The following is a 14,551-nucleotide window of genomic DNA, read 5'->3' as shown; positions in this document are numbered from 1 at the left end:
AAAAAATGAAGTCCCCTCTAACACTGATTTGCTGTGACTCCATAAGTTGATAAATTCTAGGATTTATTTTTCAGCTGGAACACTTGAAAGATCATTAATAGATATACTTCTGGAATCTTCTTTGGGGTAAAAAGCTCAGCAATTCAAATTGGTGATTAGGTTTAAGTGACAGATATTTTAATATGAAAAAGTTCTGAGGGCTGCCTGGGTGGCTCTGTCAGTTAAGTGTCTGCCTTCAGCTCAGGTCAGATCTCCACTCAGTGCTTTGTGCTTGTGTTCTGTCAAATAAATAAACTCTTTAAAAAAAAAATTCCAGGGTAGGGGCGCCTGGGTGGCTCAGTGGGTTAAGCCTCTGCCTTTGGCTCAGGTCATGATCTCAGGGTCCTGGGACAAGCCCCACATTGGGCTCTCTGCTCAGCAGGGAGCAGCTTCCCCCTCTCTCTCTGCCTGCTTATGATCTGTCAAATTAAAAAAAAAAACAACTAAAAATAAAATTCTGAACTTGAAGTAAAAATAGAAGAAGAATCTACTGATTTACCAGTCATTTCTTTTTCTAAAATGGTAAATTCAGGTCATAATAATACAGACAGGATAAAACTGCAAATACTACAGGAGGGTTAGTTCAGAAAAGCAGCAGTTTTCCATTCCTCTTCTCCCCAAAGGTAGCCTTATTCCTTGAAGCAACTATTTTTTAAAATCATTTTTTTCTTAGTTCCTCTGGTGGATTTATTTTGAACTCTACATCAGTATTTTAATAAGTGCTATTAGTATTCTGGGTGGGACTTGCGTTGCATGGAACTCTCCTATGCACTTAGCATCTTTGTCCCTGATGCTAAATGCTAGCAGCACCCTTTAGTCACTTTGACACATTTCCAAATCTCTAAGATTAAGAACTACTTCCTCAAAAATTTAAAAACAGGGGGCACTGGGACGCCTGGGTGGCTCAGTTGGTTAAATAGCTGCCTTTGGCTCAGGTCATGATCCCAGCGTCCTGGGATCGAGTCTCACATCAGGCTCCTTGCTCAGAAGGGAGCCTGCTTCGCCCTCTGACTCTTCCTGCCACTCTGTCTGCCTGTGCTCACTCTCGCTCTTTCTCTCTCTTTGACAAATAAATAAAATCTTTTTTTTTTTAAGACTTTATTTATTTATTTGACAGTAGATGGGAGAGGCAGGCAGAGTGAGAGAGAGAGAGAGAGAGAGAGAGAAGCAGGCTCCCTGCTGAGCAGAGAGCCCGATGCGGGGCTCGATCCCAGGACCCTGAGATCATGACCTGAGCAGAAGGCAGTGGCTTAACCCACTGAGCCACCCAGCGCCCCAATAAATAAAATCTTAAAAAAAAACAAACAGGGGGCACCTGGGTGGCTCAGTTGGTTGGGTGTCAGCCTTCAGCTCAAGACACGATCCCAGGGTCTTGGGATCGAGCCCTACGTTGGGCTCCCTGCTCAGCAGAGAGTCAGCTTCTCCCCTTCCCTCTGCCTGCCACTCCCCCTGCTGTGCTATCTCTTTGACAAATAAATAAAATCTTAAAAAAAAAAAAAAAGGTTAAAAACAGAACTACCCTCTGACCCAGCAAATGCACTACTAGGTATTTATCCAAAGGATACAAAAATAGTGATTCGAAAAGCCACATGCACCCGAATGTTTATAGCAGCAATGTCCACTGTAGCCAAACTATGGAAACAGTCCATGTGTCCATTGACAGATGAATGGGTAAAGGAGTTGTGGTATATATATACACAATGGAATACTACTCAGTAATAAAAAAAATGAAATCTTGCCATTTGCAATGACGTGGATAGAACTAAAGGGTATTATCCTAAGTGAAGTTTTTCTCAGTCAGAGAAAGACAAATATCATATGATTTCACGGATATGAGGAATTTAAAAACAAAAATAGATGAAGGGAAGGAAAGGAAAATAAAATAAGATAAAAAACAGAGGGAGGCAAGCCATAAGAGACTCTTAACTACAGGAAACAAACTGAGGATTGCTGGGGGGGGGGAGGGGTAAGTGGGTGATGGGCATTAAGGAGGACAGATGATGTAATGAGCCCTGGGTGTTACACGTAACTGAGAAATCACTGCATTCTACTCCTGAAACTAATAATACACTGTATGTTAACTAAATTGAATTTAAATAAAAAATTTAAAAATATATTAAAAAGGTTTGAGAACTACTATTCTAAGTAACAGAATGATATAGCTACTTTTTAAAATCACTGAATTAAGACATCTGTGAATGTATAACCATTAAAGATGAATATTAAGTTTTCTTACTTCCCATTTTTTTTTGCTAAATTATATTACTATTTTTTTAAAAAAAATTATCTATTTGAGAGAGAGAGAAAGCATGTGTGAGAGAGAGCTAGAGAGAGCGTGAGTAGGGGGAGGGTTAGGCTCCCTAAGCAGGGAGCCCCATGTGGCACTTGGTCCCAGGACTCCTGGATCACGACCTGAGCAGAAGGCAGACGCTTAACCAATGAGCCACCCAGGCCTCCCTGTAATACTATTTAAATTTGTTTACTTATGGGACAAATAAAGGAAAATTCCTTCCCTTACTTCTTCTGGAATTTCTATTAGACATTTGCTGGAACTTCTCATTATATCATTGTGTTTTTTAAGCTCTGACATTTCCCATCTTTTTATCTCAATGACCTGATTCCAGGCAATTTTCTCTGATTCCACTTCTAATTTACTTAATTCACCTTTGGCTCTAATATGTTGTTTAGCTAGACCATTAATTTAAAAAATTCAGTGTCTGTATTTTTTACTTCTATACCTTCTTTTTGAAATATGCTGTTCTTTTTCTCATAGTGTACTATTTTTCCTTGCTTTGCATTCTTTTTCTCTCTTTAAGAATTTTTAACACACTTAAGATTTTGTTACTGTATTTCCATTATTTTATATTCTCGAGGATCTAATTCTTCTATTTGTTTTCTTTGCTGATACTTCCTTGTGGTTGTTGGTAGGTTTTTCTTTTTTTTTAATGGACCATATTTCATCTTATTTTTATTTTTTTAAAGACTGTATTTATTTATTTATTTGAAAGAGAGCATGAGAGCGAGTGAGCATAAGAGGTGGTAGGTTCAGAGGGAAAGAAAGAAGCAGACTCTCCAAAAAGCAGAGACCCTGACACAGGGCTTGATCCTGGGACTCTGAGATCATGACCTGAGCCAAAGGCAGACACTTAAACGACTGAGCCACCCACATGCCCCAGTTGGCAGGTTTTTAAAATAGTGAGCTCACATTAAATGGTAGAAGGGGTGGTTCCTCGTCTCTTTAGGCCTGAGGCCATGTCCTCTTTCCAGGGTACAACCGCCTCCCTTCACCCTAGGATCTATAGCCCACAGAGAAACTCCTATAGGTTGTGCTGACAATAAGCTTGCACTCGCTGCTCTTACAAAACATTTTTCTGCATTCTTCTGCTAGTCTTTATTTAAAGTTAAGTTCAATTTTATTATTTATTTTAAAAAGATTTCATTTATTTATTTGACAGACAGAGATCACAAGTAGGCAGAGAGGCAGGCAGAGAGGAGGGGAAGGAGGCTCCCTGCTGAGCAGAGAACCGGATGCGGGGCTCAATCCCAGGACCCTGGGATCATGACCGGAGCCAAAGGCAGAGGCTTAACCTCCTGAGTCACGGAGGCATCCCTAAGTTTAACTTTATTTAAAGTTTATCTTTTGCTTTTGTGTGTTTGTACATACGTGTCAGCTTAGTCCTTCATGTTGCCAGAAGTCCCATTATTACAACTACATTAAAATTGTTCATTACTGGTTCTATCCATTGAATAGAATTAAAGTCATTCTCCTGGAGCTCAATGATTACTTGACCTAATTTGTATTAATTTCTTTCTAAGTTTGGTGGGCCTCTGTCAGCATAGGATTTATTTTAATTGCACTTGGGGAGTTACACTCTTATTCACATTTTCCTCCTTCTCACTTTCTAGCCTCATTTTGCTGGAGCACATCCTTAGGTAATTATTCAGAAAGGGTCCTTTGAATCTTTGAATGCCCAAAAATGTCTTCATGTCATCCTCACACCTACTGGATAATTTCACTGGGAATAGAATTTTAAGTTCAAAATCATTTTCCTCATGATTTTTAAATTTATTTTTTATTTTTTAGAGAGTGTGTGTGACCAGGGAAAGGGACAAAATGAGAGGGAGAGAAAATCTTAAGCAGGCTCCATGCTCAGCACTAAGCCCAAGGTAGGGCTTGATCTCATGACCCTGAGATCATGAACTGAGCTGAAATCAAGAGTTGGTCCCTTAACTGACTAAGCCACCCCAGCGCCCCTTCCCTCATAATTTTGAAGGCACTGTTTTATTACATTTAATGTCCAGTTCTTTGATGAGAAACTTTATGTTAATCTTAAGTAATTTCATCTTCCCTTTTAGAAACTAATTTTAGGAGACTTGCTGTATCCCTGACTCTGAAATTATATAATGACTGTATGCCTGTAAGGATGTTTTTTCCATTCACTGGATGGATCCTTTTGATCTCAACTACAGTAAGTTTTTCCTAGTAGTTACTTGTCAATCTCTTTCCCCCCATTCTTATTTTGATTTTTTCTTTCTAGAGAAATAGGTTGATATTGGACTTACTGGACTGCTTTATGTTTTTTCATCTTTTCTAGCAATATATATCTCTGTCTCTTTAACTGATTTCTTAAACTTTTAAAAATTCCAGTACAGTTAACATAGTGTTATACTAGATTTTTTTTTTAAGATTTTATTTATTTGACACACACAGAGAGAGATTATAAGTAGGCAGAGCAGCAGGCAGAGATAGAGGTGGAAGCCGGCTCCCTGCTGAGCAGAGAGCCTGACTGGGGTGGCTCGATCCCAGGACTCCAAGATCCTGACCTGAGCCAAAGGCAGAGTCTTATTTATTTTTTTTTTTAAAGATTTTATTTATTTATTTGACAGACAGAGATCACAAGTAGGCAGAGAGGCAGGCAGAGAGAGAGGGGGAAGCAGGCTCCCCGCTGAGCAGAGAGCTCGATGTGGGGCTCGATCCCAGGACTCCGGGATCATGACCTGAGCCAAAGGCAGAGGCTTTAACCCACTGAGCCACCCAGGAACCCCAATCAAACACATTTTTAATATAAAATGCATAGAATTATGGAGAAGGATTTGAAAGCATTTACCACAAAACTGTAAACAGATGTTTCATTTGGATGGTGGAAGAGTAATTTTATTTTAATCTGTACTTTCTAGGATTTCCACAGTACACACTATTATTTTTGTAACAAACGTAAAAAAAACAAGCTGTAAGTACTGAAGACAGGAGTACACAGGACTTTTTGAATCCTCTCAGAGAAGGTGTCTGCAAACACAGGAGACTCTTGGTTGAAGAGTGAGAGTCATGTTCAGAGACCTCTCAGAACCCCAGGTTTGAGAACACCACTAACTGAGAGATAGATGTGGATACTCTGCTTGACTGATCTAACCTATCAGGTTTGTTTTTGTTACCTGCTTCACGTATAGCCCTAGAGGCAGGTACTATATTTTCTGCTGTCAATTAACATACCAGGTCCCCAATGACAGCTGAAACCAGAACCACTGAGAGTCTGCTGTGAAAATCAGCAACATGGGGCCCGGTGGGTAACAACAAGGACTGAAGAGACCCAGAGAGCCTGTGCCAACCCAAAGTAGTTAGCTCCCACCCAGCTCTTGCTGAATACTGGCTTCCAATTAAAAATTTTCTTTACATTCAGGTTCAATTTACATATATTGAGCTGCCCACATTAGTATGTGGTTTAATGAGCTCCACTGTGCATTTCAGACTAATATAAATAGAACCTTCTTGTCAACCAGAAATTTTCCGTGGGCTCATATCTAGTTAATCCCTGCCATATCCCTAAAATCACCAAAGATTAGTTTTGCCTATTCTATAACATTTATTTATTTGATATACTTATTTATTATATATTTAATATAATTAAATATATGTTATATATAAAATATAATTTATGATATAAATTATATATAAATATATATTTATATTTGAGATATTTATATATTTATTTATTTGAGAGAAAGAGTGTAGGGGGAGGTGGGGAGGCAGAGGAGCAGAGGGAGAGGGAGAGAGAAACTTACACAGACACCACACTTAGCAGAGCCCAAAGTGGGGCTGGATCTTAGGACCCTGAATCATAACCTGATCAGAAACCAAGAGTTGGATGCTCAACTGACCGAGCCACCCAGGCTCTGCATTCCACAACTTCATATAAACAGAACATCCAATTTTTTAAAAGATTATTTATTTATTTATTTGACAGAGATCACAAGTAGGCAGAGAGGCAGCCAGAGAGAGAGAAGGGGAAGCAGGCTCCCCGCTGAGCAGAGAGCCCGATGCAGTGCTCGGTCCCAGGACCCTGGGATCATGACCTGAGCTGAAGACAGAGGCTTTAACCCACTGAGCCACCCAGGCGCCCCAGAACATCCAATTTCTAAAGAGAACTTGAAACGACATTTTGACAAAACTATCACCTTTTCAATGTTACACAAGTATTTATAAAACCACGTGCAGACCCAACAAAACACGCAGACTAAATTCAGCCAACCAGCAGTGGGGCCCCTTTCTGCCTGGGCTACAGGAGAAACCAAGATATATTTTGCATACATTTGTTAACTTCTCTCACCATTGTTGGCTTTGGTACTACCTGACAGTTTTTATTCTTTACCAATTAGTAGTGCATTCTTTTATTTTTTATTTTTAAAGATTTATATTTATTTATTTGACAGAGAGAGAGAGAGCGCGCGCGCGCACAAGCAGGGGGAGGGGCAGCAGGCAGAGGGAGAAGCAGACTCACCTCTGAGCAGGGAGCCCTATGTGGGGCTCCATCTCAGGATCCTGGGATCATGACCTGAGCTGAAGGCAGATGCTTAACCGACTGAGGACCCAGGGGCCCCCTAGTAGTGCATTTTTTTTTAAAAGGAAGGGAGAGCCTCACCTGCAGGGTATCAACCAGCAAGGAGAATGGGAGGCTGAATCCCACTTCATGGCCAGCCTTGGGGAGAAAGGAATCCCAAGGGAGAGAATGGGTTGGGGCTGATTGGTGAGGAAGGGAAAGCTGGAGACAATCAGGAGGGTATAACAAAGATGAAACAGAGAAACAGATCACAGGGCTGCTGGAATTTTGACTGAAGAGTAAGAAACCTCATCTTCCTATCACTTCACAAGAACCCCTCTGAAAAGGTCCTAAAGGCCCCATTCCATCTTCAGCATTCTCCCAGGCTTCTGCCCCACACCTGCCACTTTCATTTTCTCCTACTCCCCACCTTGTCACTCTGCTCTAGCCACTGGGACCTTCCTGCTGTGCCCCAGGCATGCACGTGATTCCTGCCCCAGAGCTCCCCAGAACCTTCTCCGTCACCACCTTCAAGTCTGTGCTCAACATCATTCTCTCAGCTGAAGCTTTTCCTATCTTATTTAAAAAATTGCCCAACCAACCTCTCCACTGCCTTCTTCCCAGCTTTATTTTTACTCATAGCACACATCACTCTCTGACTCACACTGTACATTAATTCATTTTCTGTCTGACCTCTTCCCTTTATGAGAATGAAAGCCAAAAGGGGACAGGCACAGAACAGGAATTCAATGGTCATTTGCTGAATGAAAGAGTGAACTGAGGAAGAAAAGAAGAAATGAAAACCCCTGCTAGCTTTAGACTCTGTTGTTAAAAGTGTTCAATCAGACAGGGTCTAATTAAGAAAATTTAATCATTTCTAATTACCTTGCAACATTTCCACTGGAGATTCTTTTCAGATTACCTTGCAACATTTAATTGTTTTGAGGGAGTAAAGATTTAAAAAGCAAATGAGGGGCACCTGGGTGGCTCAGTGGGTTAAGGCCTCTGCCTTAGGCTCAGGTCATGATCCCAGGGCCCTGGGATGCAGCCCCATGTCGGGCTCTCTGCTCAGTGGGGAGGAGAGGAGGGATCTCTCTGCCTGCCTCTCTGCCTACTCGTCTGTCAAATAAATAAATAAAATCTTAAAAAAAAAAAAAAGCAAATGAATTATTATTCTAGGGACCAGAACAACCCTAGCAATACTTATTAACTTCAAAAATTAGGTTTGTGGGAGGAACAATGCTTAAACACATCACTGGATATTTGAGTTAATAATTAAGACTTTTACTTAGAGTTTTAACTTAAAGTTATGAGGACAAAACCCGTCTTTTCAGAGTCCATTTACTCCTCTATCTTGCTTTTAAAGATTTTAAGTAATCTCTGCACCCTATGTGGGGCTCGAACACATAACCGTGAAATCAAGAGTCACAATCTCCACCTGAGCCAGCCAGGCGTCCCACATTTACTCTATCTTAATTTATTTAAGAAGAAGGTAAAGAATAAATTATGAAATAATGAAACAGCATGTGCCCAATATTATTAAATATTTGAGAATAATGATCAGCAATAAACATATAAAAATGAATCCAATACAAGATCTTTTTTTTTTTTTTAATGGCAGGGATGTAACCAGCTCTAGGCAGATGGAAAGGGCTGGGGGCTGAGCTGGTTCTGTAGGTCTCCATTAGATTTTTGATACCAGGTAAGGCCCTTTCCTGTCAAACACAAAGGTAAAGCACTCTGGTGTCAGTAGATTTCCTAAGCTAAGAAAAAAATACATTCCCCAACCCAAGACATTATTTAGAATTAGCCCAGGCCCTGGGATTGGCCAATGCTGGATGAGACCACGTGTGTCCAGCCTGCCAGTTCGCCTACAGAGACACGCTCTATCCACCATGTTTGGAAGACAGCAGGGAACATGCTGGAATCATGGGCCACAAATCCGTATTTTTCAACACACAGCATGTGAAATACAATGATTCACCTGAATTTTGGAATGCCTGAGAATAAACTTGGAGCAGCTCTAAGGTGAAGAGTAGAGAAAAGAAAGAAATTAAGTGCAGCTCCTTGTAATCCATGGGCCTTCTTACCCTTGTTCGAGGTTTCCTCCTTAATGCCTATCTTTTGTCGACTCATGTCCATTTCTCTTTTACTGCTCTGACAGTCAAAAATACACAGTTTTTATCTTCTTCTAGGTGTTTTGGGATGTGAAGGGGAGTAAGAGAAAAAAGAGTAGGATAAAAGAAATAATTTTCATGGATTACAATAAGTTATATCTTTAAGTCTAAGAATAGTTTTCAAACTGTGAACCTCTACAGAATTAACAATGTAACAGCAACAAGACTGGGTCCCAAACAAATGATTAAGGTAAACAATATGCTCTTTTTTTCCTGTCCCGCTTCTGGTAACTGGAGAGTCTACAACTACCTGAGAAGGTGTGAGGATCACCTTTTTTTATCTTAGTTTGGACACAGAAGCTCACATTTCAGCAACAATCAAGGTCATCATCTTTATCCTTTGCTGACACTTTTCTCCCATACCCTTACCAGTCACAGATCACTTCTAGGAAAAAATTTCAACAGGTTATTGAACACTGGCATGGATACCCAGAAGAGAGAGATAATCGTCTCTGGGGACATTTAGGAACAGTTAATCATCTTGGATAGGCAGAATTACACCAAGTTCAGTCCATCAAAACCTACTGGGTGCTAAAGACGCGCAAAGCATTGTGGGAATACTGAACCAGTGAGAAGGCGCAGCAACTTCCCTGCATAAACTGAAGTCACCTGACAGGGATTGCTTCTTAGGAAGGCATGCTAGGCTTGGTTACCACTGAGTCTACAGATTACATAGAGTAATCCTGGGCTAGGCTATGATAGAAGGGATTTTATGGGGCTGCTTTCTATCTTCAGGTGACATAATCTTATTATCAGTTGTTGGTGATTATTTAGCCCAGTGATTTTCGATCTTGGCTGGACATTAGTGTTTCCTGGAAGGGGGACGGGAAGGCTTTTGAAAAGAGAGATGTTTGGGCTTGCCCCTGTCCAGTAAAATCAAAATCTCTGACCCAGCACTTTTCTTTTTTATAAACTCTCCCTGTGATTCAAATACACAAAATTATACTTTAGTAGTTGAGAATCACTGATCCCATATGACACAGAAAAAAATGAATGTCCAAAGAACCTAACTGACTTGTTACTTGTCCATGATCACATACCTAGTTAAGGTCAGAGCTTGGTTTAAAACCATGATCTCAGGGCACCTGGGTGGCTCAGTCAGTTAAGTGTCTGCCTTCAGCTCAGGTTATGATCCCAGAGTCCTGGGATCAACCCCATGTTGGGGTGGGGGGAAAATTCCTGCTCAGCAGGGAGTGTGCTTCTCTCTCTGCTCTCCCTCTCTCTCACTTTGTCTCTCTCAAATAAATAAAATATTAACAAAAATAAAAACATGATTTCCACCAGTTTACTCATCCAATTAATGTCTACCAGTGGAATTCTAAGGTTGTGACCAACTCCATAGCTGTCACTCAGTAAGATAAGTCAAAGCTGCTTCATATTTAAGGATCAGTTAGACTGGTCCTGATCCAAGTTAAAAAAGGAGAAAGTAAGCTGTGCTGCTTCTGGCATCTTCTCTCTTACCCTTTTCTTCCAAATTGTGGTGTACGATTCAGGGCTCTGGAAGCATTAAGAAATCCCGTGCTCCTCATCAAATCCATCACTACCTATGATCCACCTTCCCAGTTTCCTACTGCCAGGTGGCTCTCTACCTACCCGAGTCCAATGTACAGCACAGAGGGCAGGGGACAGGTCCCCAGATGAGAGGTCCGGTACAGTTCAGTGAAACCGTAATTTGTAGGGCTGAGAGCTGGAGCAGGGAGAGCTTGCTCCTCGGCCCTAGGACAGAAGAAAGGAAAGTTAATCCAGTGGTTGCTGGTTTGTTCTTTGAAAGAAGTTACGTCCAAAATGTTTCTTGATGCTGATTCCTAATACCAACCAACTCTCTCCAAGATGCAACTACTGCTATCACAGTGGTTGTTTTTTCTTTCTTTTTGTTTTTTTTTAAAGATTTTGTTTATTTATTTGACAGACAGAGATTACAAATAGACAGAGAGGCAGACAGAGAGAGAGGAAGGGAAGCAGGCTCCCTGCTGAGCAGGGCCTGACCCAGGACCCTGTGATCATGACCTGAGCGGAGGCAAAGGCTTTAACCCACTGAGCCACCCAGGCACCCCTATCACAGTGGTTTATACTGAATATAATAGTTATGTAATACCACACACACATACACACACACACACACACACACACCCCTCCTTTCCAGAGGTAAACATGAGTATGTGTATGTGAGACAGCAAGTTCAAAGTTTGAATTGAACCATTCCCATCTCGAGCAATTAGTGATTACAAAATTTGGTTTGTAAGAAAGTGCCCTGAATGGGGCATCAGCACTGGGAGAAAAGTCTCAGAAGCACTTTCCTTGAGAAGGACAAGAAAAAATTAAAAAACAGATTCATAACATTTAAGATACAAGCTGATATTGACTAAGAAATTAATAGGACTACTGTCTTTAGCTTTTTACAAATAATACAATTATTACTTCCTATTTACAGAACACTTATACAGAAGACCAAGTATTTATTCCATTCCAAAGTAAATTAAGTCCTAACCACTCAGTTTGTGGATTCACCCATATCCTCATTTCATTTCCATTTCCCTGACTAAATCGCTGCCCCTGTTCTAAAGGGAGGTCTTATTCATCTGAAAAAATATGCAATATTTTTAGTGGTGTGTGTCTTTTCTAGGGATAACATCCTTAGCTTTGGCCAGATTTTTAAAAAGAACTGTTGCCTCTCCTCCGTCTCCTCCCCCAATACAGTTGTTTACAAGGGTGAAGTTGGAAGAGATGATGTATTTGATGATTGCTTGTATCCACAATGGAAGACTTCCTGAAACTGGTCTCTGGAGCTGTCTTCCAAAAGAAGAACTGAAGGACTTCATGAAATTGGAGCTAACTCCCAAAAGGAAAGAACTTAGATAAAATAAAATATGGGAAGCACCAGAGGACTACATTTACCCATGGTGACCTTGTCTTCTTTTCTGCACAATTTCACTAGTTTGAAACCAAAGGAAAATCACCATCCCCTCATTTTTGTTGTTGATTTTGACAATATTAACTCAATGACAGTGAAAACACTAGGGAAAATGGACATACCTTCTTATTTAGTTATAGTTCCTAGAAAATCTTTTATTTTGAATTAATAAAATGCAGACTACCTGCACTGGTAGAAAAACTACAAAATGACCAACTATCAGGGGACTCACATGGCATTTAGAATGAGATGAAAAGTCAACTTAGTTTTCCCAGATTTCAAGCTCCACTACAAAGCTGCAGACATCAAAACAGTATGGTACTAGCAAACAAACAGACACAAAGTTCAACAGAACAGAGTAGAGAGCCCAGAAGGAAATCCACACTTGCGTGGTCAGTTAATCTATAACAAAGCAGGCAAGAATACACAATGGGGAAAAGACAGTCTTTTCCATAAATGATGCTAGACAGCCACATGCAATAGAATGAAACTGGCCCATCTTCTCACATCACACACAGCCATAAACTCAAAATGATCAAAGACCTTAGTGTGAGGCCTGAAACCATAAAACTCCTAGAAGAAAACAGGCAGTTCTCTCTTTGTTTTGATTTAAATTGCAGAGGCAGTGCAAACTTCATCTACACCTGACAAGGGGGTCCATTGTTTTGCTGTGGTTTTCACTGGAAAATTCCTCTACCTTCCATTCTTCTGCAGCTCTTAGCAAAGTGCCTCACACAGGGAAGGTGCTTGAATACTTGCTGGATTGAGTCAATTCTTTGGTATCGCTCATAAATTAATGAGGAACTTGTAACCCTGTATAGTTTCAGAGTAGTTAAAGGGAGAAAAAAAGAAATGCTACGTAACAGGATTGGGGCTTCAGGTGTTACCTAACAGCAGAACGCTTTCCAGCAGTGCACTTAAGGTATCAGTCATAGCAACCTTACCTACGAATTCTTCACTCTCAGCTTTTTTTCTAATGCAAATTAGTCTGAATTTCTCTTGCCTGCCTCTGGTCTCCCACCTGAAAGTCTTCTGAACAAATAAATGCTACAGTAATTAGGACTGCCTGGCAAAAACCTACTCCAAACTTCATTTCAAAAACGCTCCTACTTACATACATATTCTAACTTCCCCTCTATTTCCAAGCTTACCCTCAATGATGCATATTATGTGCATTTATAGCTAATGCACGTTGTTCCCAGTTTCTTAGATAAGAAAAACCGGAATCTTAATGCCCCCCCACACACCGAATTACCATTTCTGTGGCTAGAGCGTCCGTTCAGGATTTACCAGCTGTGGACCCCAAACTGACCACGGCGAGGGGAAGAACCTTCGCCCCCTTCCCCACAGCGTCCACGACAGCTGCCAGACCCCGGTGCAGCTTTTCCACCTCCGCAGGCCTGACCTCCACCGAGAAGGCCCAGCATGCGTCCCCTGCCCCCCCTGGCCCAGAGAGCCCACTCCGTGAGGCGGTTCCTGCGTGTTAACCGGCTTCCAGAGCCAAGGTCTTTGCTAAGTATGCGTCAGGGGCTCGCAGGGGCCGCAGCAGCAGATCTGCCACGGCGGCAGCGCGCCCCGCACCGCAGGTGTTTCGCGGGGAGCGGAGTTTCAGGCAGGAAACCGCCGACACCACATTTTAAATCAGGAAGGCTCGTCGCCTTCGCCGAGCTGCGGACACCGGCCAGACTTGGCCTGCTGCTTCCCAGCCTCCGAACCACAGCTCCCCTGGCCGCGCACCCGGCGGCCCCGCAGGCGGCGCGCGGTCCCAGCGCCGAGGCCAGAGGCGATAACGAGATTTAGAAACCGAACGGGAAACGGATAGGCGAGAGCCGAAAAGATACGGGCCTCGGCGGGGCAGGGGTGAGTGTCTGCGGGGCCCTGGGAGCGCTGGAGAAGCGGCGAAGAGCGAAGGCCGGGCGAGAAGCCAGCGGCGGCGGACGTCTAGCGGAGTGTGTCCGCAGCCACTGAGGGGGCTGCGGGTAGGCGTCTCCAGAGGAAAGCCCTTCCTCAGACCCGAGCCTGTCCGCGCTCGAAGAGCGCGCGTGCGGCAAGTCTCACTTGTTGCCTCTTAGTGTTAGGAAGGAGTGAGAGCCCGAGAGCCGCAGAGATCAGCAAGAGAGACCGCAGAGAGGACGGCCAAGAGCCCCAGCGGGGGGTCGCGCCGAGGCACGGCCTTCAGCGCTCCGTGCGCGTCCTCGCCTGTTCTCCCCGCGTCCGAGCGCCCGGACCCCCGCCCGGGCCGCGCCCCCTCCTCCCGGCCCCGCGCCCCCTCCTCCCCGCCCCGCGCCCCCTCGCGCGCACTCACCGGCCGGCGCTGCCCGGGGCTGCCCAGGGCCGAGCCGCCGCGCCCCCGCGCTCCGTAGCCCCTGCAGCCACCACGTCGCTCGGCTTTCTCCGAGCGCGGGTCTCGGAGGAGGTGCCGCCCCGCCCCCAACCCAAGCCCGCCCCGCCCCTCCCCGCCCCGCCCGGCGCCGCCTTGTGCGCCCGGCGCCGCTCTCTGCCCGCGGACCCGGAGAGCCCGAGGTGTCCTCTCAAACGCCTGCGGGAGCGTACTTGGCGGCTCAAGCTCTGCTTGTCCAGCCCCCAAAGGTTACGGAACTGACACTCCA

General features: G+C 43.3%; 1 protein-coding gene across 3 annotated transcripts in view; it reads right to left on the bottom strand.

The window, feature by feature from the left end:
* Positions 1-14,286, bottom strand: part of SLC26A5 (solute carrier family 26 member 5) — a 54,446-nt gene extending 40,160 nt beyond the window's left edge. For all 3 annotated transcript variants that reach the window (XM_044245858.1, XM_044245856.1, XM_044245857.1), the window contains exons 1-2: positions 14,248-14,286; positions 10,625-10,747 (exon numbers count right to left, since the gene is read on the bottom strand). The gene's annotated coding sequence lies outside the window, so the exon portion shown is untranslated. The remainder of the gene's footprint in view (positions 1-10,624; positions 10,748-14,247) is intronic.
* Positions 14,287-14,551: the final 265 nt, after the last annotated feature.

Source organism: Neovison vison, chromosome 4 (genome assembly GCF_020171115.1).
Source record: "Neovison vison isolate M4711 chromosome 4, ASM_NN_V1, whole genome shotgun sequence".
In the NCBI taxonomy this organism is placed as follows: domain Eukaryota; kingdom Metazoa; phylum Chordata; class Mammalia; order Carnivora; family Mustelidae; genus Neogale; species Neogale vison.
This window is presented reverse-complemented; position numbering and strand designations above follow the sequence as displayed.